Raw genomic sequence first — 5,389 nt, 5'->3', positions numbered from 1 at the left:
GGCGTACACATAATACATCCTATCGTATCATGCACTAGTACATCACACCTGCACATTTTTTATGAACAGCAGATATGTTAATCCCTTTCCACTGCTTCTCTCTTTGTACCCATCCCGTGGCATCCAGACACTGTACCAGCTCCCAACGTTCTCTGTGGGACGAAGCCTTTGGACGTCCACTGAGCCGAGGCCGACTCTAAGAATCCTGAGGCATCTCCACTTAGACTCTGTGATACTAAAGAGATCCGAAGTCCATGATCCTTACACCAATACAACATTTAACTGACTGTATATTACAATCACACCCCCAGTGTCACCCATATGAGGATGGGTTCCCCCTTGAGTCCGGTTTCTCTCAAGGTTTCTTCCTTTACCAATTTAAGGGAGTTTTTCCTTGCCACTGCTGCCTGAGTCACCTCAGACTTGCTCATAGGGGAATAAATACATACACATTGTGAACTACATATCTAATAATAATCTAGAATTTTTATTCTGTTAATTCTTATTTCTTTTATTATTCGTTATTTTCTTTATCATTAATTATGTTTACCTTCTGCTCTATGTTTATGTTCTGTAAAGCTGCTTTGAGACAATGTCTATTGTAAAAAGCACTATACAAATAAACTTGAATTGAAATTGAATTAATTCCAGCAAAGGGCGCAATGTATTTGTTGTTATCTATAGTATATGACATCATGTCAGTTTCAAGCTGGGGCGAGAAGTAAAACCATGGTGGAAGCAGAAGATTCTCTTTGAAGATTCATGCTGCATCTTCACGGTTTAAATATCAAGTTTGGAAACACTTTGGATTTTACACACTGCTGGAAAAACTGTGCTATACATGACTAAAACTTTATGTAAACACTGTAATATACTGATTCCATATTGTGACAATATGACCAACTTGAGTGGCCAACTTGCTCGTCACCATCCAGAGTTGAATGTCGAGCTAAACACCAAACAATCTGCAGCAACCCAGCTGACTCAGTGTCACAGAATGCAATGCACAATTTTACTGCAAAAACATTCGTCCGTATAGCGTTGTGGAAAATGCAGGTTTTCAATTACGTATATTATTGAATCGGCAGGTAAGTGTATCTTTCCAGTACTACTAACCAGGTACCCAGTTTAGTCCAGGTGAACAGATCAGGTCAAGTGTGTGATCATGAGAGTGGGTGGGTAAGTTTACATGTTGCATAAGTTAAAGTTTTCCAGTATTCACAGAAGTTCCTTGGTTTTAGCAGAATTATTGTCTACATGGGCGTCAGAACCATTATATGTGGGTGGGACAGGACCCACCCACTTTTTAAGACCAATAATATTGGACCCACCCAGTTTTAACATCTCTATTCAGCCCATATGTCTTTTTTTATTACTTTTCAGAGCACCACCAGTTGAATCCATTCTGCTTGAGGAATGCCTTAATAAATTAAACTCCATTCCGCATTTTACCTACAGCTTTGACCATGCTCCTGCTTCCTGAAACCCATGGGCATCGGAACCATTATATATGGGTGAGACAGGACACGCCCACTTTTTATTTGCTTCCGACACCCATGATCCTAACCTGTGGGGTATTCCAGAAAGCAGGTTATGTGACATACCTGGGTATGTTTAAGGGTAAGTTCGTGGATAACCTCAATTTTCGGTTCCAAAAACGGAGGTAACTTTCTGGGTATGTATGTAACCATAGCAACTGACTCTCTGAAGATAACCTGCTCTGGAGCAGGTTATGTTTCAGTGTAACTTCGTTGCAGAAGGTTGGTGAGCATGGCGTGCCCTTTTGATGAGGATCCTGTGGACATAGAAGCACAAATTATACGAGTTTTTTTCGTCGGGAGAGGGTTATAAGACCGTGTATTGATGTGTTTGCATAACCTAATGAATATTTGAAAGCGCGTTATCGTTTTTCAAAAGATTCGTTAGTTTATTTAACACGTCTTTTAAAACCGCATATCAAACTTCTGCGCTTAGCACTTTTTTTTTTTTTTTTGCGTCTGGCCATTTTTTGTACAGTGTGGGCGATTCAGAGCATGTGGGAAAGGCAACTGTGTGTAGAGCCGTTCATACAGTATTACAGTTCTTACCCACGTTTGTGCAGTTCCCTGGCCATAAACCTCTGCTTGTTATTAAAGACGAATTCCACAGAGTGGCAGGTTTGTCCTTTGTAGTAAAATCTATGACGCATATTTAATATTTAGTCATATTATTTATATCTATACATGTATTCATTATGCGCAAACACACTTCCTACTTCCATAACTTTCTGTTTCATGGTTTCCAAATGTAATTGGGTGCATTGATGGCACTCACATTCCTATTAAAGCTCCACCAATAAATGAGGGAGACTATGTCAATAGGAAATCTATTGATAGTATCAATGTGCAGGTAACAACTTAATTTTTTCCCTTCTTAAAATCATTAAAGTCATTCAATAAAGTACTTTTTCCACTAAATAGGTAATATGTGAGGCAACCCAAATCATTACCAATGTCGAGGCAAAATAGCCAGGACCTGTGCATGATGCCAGAATTTTCCGCAAGTCATCATTATGCCAGACATTTCAGCAGGGTATCTTTTGCTTTATACAATTGTTTTTTTTTCCTTTTTACATTCTATTTGTGTTGTACACTTCAATCATTACAGGACAGTACAATGGTTACTTGCTGGGGGACAGAGGATACCCTTGTCTGCCCTATTTAATGACACCCTTCCCTGAACCTGAGCCTGGACCACAGACACGGTTTAACCTGGCTCACTGCCGAACACGGGCCAAGGTGGAGATGACTATAGGGATCCTCAAATCTCGGTTCCAGTGTCTGTGTGGGCTCCGGGTTAGTCCAGAGAGGGCATGTGACATTTTAGTGGCTTTTGTTGTGCTTCACAATATTGCCACTATAAAGAGGAGAGAGCCACCCTCCTTGTATTGAGGAAGATGGCCCAGAGGAACACCTACATTTTAGAGGCCAACAGAGACGGAAGACTTTTGAGAGACAGGATCTGTCAAAATTACTTTTATTAATTTTTTTGCACTGGTCTGCCAGGCAGGTTATTTCTTTATTTCCTGAAAAACAATAAAAGTAAAATTCAATAAAATGTTTTTTTTATATTGCTTAGCACATACATACACACACTAATGGCTTGACTGAAAGGACAATGACAGTTTGTAATGCAAAAAGGGGCCATACATTATAATGGTATGCATCATACCTCAGTGGATCTACCAGCATTGTCCACTTCTGTCACAGCAGATGTGGTCTCTTCATCGTCAGCTTCATCCTACAGGAGAAATATTCATGTATACATTATCTGGCAAAAAAACAACAAAAAAACCTAAAAGCAACTAAAGGTACCTGACAACAAATCACGTACAACTGTCACAGACTGTGTTCTTTCTGGAGGGTCCAATAATACAATCCGTCCATCAGTATCTATAAGAACACACAACCCATTAAATTCTCAATATTATCAAAGAAAATAATACATGAAAAGAGTAACATGTCAGACTAAGATCACAGTAGCCTATACATCATATGCAGTTAAATAAAATAAGCCTACATAAAAATTAATCTTGTTCAAAAAGCCTTTAAGTGACAGAGACAGTAATTTATTAGGACAAAAAATTAAAACAAATCATAGAGGTAAACTTACATTTCACCATTTTTTCACCATCACTTGTGGTGCATGGTGTGTGCGAGGAACTGCCCCCAGGAATGCCAGCAACCACTGGTCGCCCTTTATTAAGGGACAGAGCCAGCTCCTCAGATGGGGTGAGGGGAGGTGGTGGTGGGCCCCCGCCAGTTAGACAGGCTTCAGTCTTCTTTCTATTAGCTACATGACAGAATGAATATACTAAATCCTGTTAGAATAATTCACTAGAATAGTTCAGTAATTGTGTAATCAAATATTACCTTTTTGCAGAATGTTTTTGTTTCATTTTGACTTCGCTTAAATTACAAATTTGGTATTGGCTCCCGTTTTATTATAATGCAAAATAATGAAGTATGACATATACATCCTTTTGAATATGTTACATCACTATGAACGCATTTACTTTCCCTGCCATTTATTTCTTTAGTTTAAAATAATAATGTATATTTCTTATTTAAAAAGGTGTAATCCTTCTGGAGCCACAAGAACTTTAATACACTCACGCATTTACTCTGTCCGTTATTTTTTGCCAAGCCAACTCTCTTGCTTTAGCCGATGCAGCTGTATTGCTTCTTTTTAATATTATTGGCTTAAATTCCTCATAAGCGTGCATTAAAACCTCCAACTCCGCCTCTGTGAAATACGCCGCTCTTTTTTTTCGTTTTGAGTTTCCATGGTGACTTGTGAAATTGGCGATCCATTGAAAATGTCTTTGTACATGCACTGTGCACGCGCATAAACTCTGGGTAACCAGTTGGAGGTTGATTAAACTAACTCTTCTCAGGTGTTTTGGAACCGACATACACATGGTATGCCTGTTTGGGGTAAATCAACCCAGAGGTTATGATTTATTAAATGGTAAGTTAACCAAGCTTTCTGGAATACCCCCTGGGTTATTATAAACACACACAATCCTAACCTGGGGCCCGTTGCACAAAATAAGAGTTAAGACATCCAGGATAAATGACTGAGCTGAGCTCAATGAAGCCAAAACAAGTGCTTCCAGGCTTAATTGATTGCCCAAAGACGAAGCCAGGATGAGCAGACATGGATTCATCAAGCCAGGTGAAACCAATCCTGGATATGTGCGCGCTCACGGCTCACTCAAACAGACCTGCCACCGATCACAGATTCACTATTGCTGATCCATAGAGTACTCCATCAAAGGCATACTGTAGGCCTGGCATGTCTTGTCTACAAGCTTCAATATGAATCTGATTAAATGTGATAGGGTGAAGGCCCCAGTGCAGCAGCAACAGCACATTACGGCGATGATAATGATACCATCTCTCTGGATTCCAGAAGGCATGAGGTATCATGTCAAGCCTGTGAATGTACTATTCAGTCTACAATGGTGAGAAGTCATCATTTGGAGCCCAGCCAAAATCACAAAATCTCATTTCTGTAACAGGACCCAGATGCTGTACAGTGGGAAAGCCAGCCTGGCAACATAGTGCATATTAATTGAAGGACACTACATTGTGCCAAATTCCGACTGCGCTAATTGTATTTCGTTCACAGAGCTCACAAGCTATCAGACGGTTGTATGGCAACCACCTCCGGCACCAAAAATAAACTGGCAGATATAGACATGCAGTACAAGAAGAAAAAGATGGAAAATCTTGCACTGGAGTCCAAAATAAAAAAGAGGACAATTAGGAAACTGGACTTTGAAATGAAAAAACTTGAGCAGGAGGTGAGTTATGCCTTCAATGTACACTATATGCTAACTAACACA

General features: G+C 39.7%; 1 long non-coding RNA gene across 1 annotated transcript; it reads right to left on the bottom strand.

The window, feature by feature from the left end:
• Positions 1-3,371: 3,371 nt before the first annotated feature.
• LOC125140775 lies at positions 3,372-4,182 on the bottom strand. The gene is made up of 3 exons (XR_007140034.1): positions 4,155-4,182; positions 3,652-3,831; positions 3,372-3,431 (listed from the first exon to the last, which is right to left on the bottom strand). It is a non-coding gene; the product is annotated as an uncharacterized LOC125140775 (long non-coding RNA).
• Positions 4,183-5,389: the final 1,207 nt, after the last annotated feature.

This window comes from Tachysurus fulvidraco, chromosome 2 (genome assembly GCF_022655615.1).
Source record: "Tachysurus fulvidraco isolate hzauxx_2018 chromosome 2, HZAU_PFXX_2.0, whole genome shotgun sequence".
Classification (NCBI taxonomy): domain Eukaryota; kingdom Metazoa; phylum Chordata; class Actinopteri; order Siluriformes; family Bagridae; genus Tachysurus; species Tachysurus fulvidraco.
The sequence above is the reverse complement of the archived record's forward strand: the minus strand, read 5'-3'. Positions and strand labels throughout refer to the sequence as shown.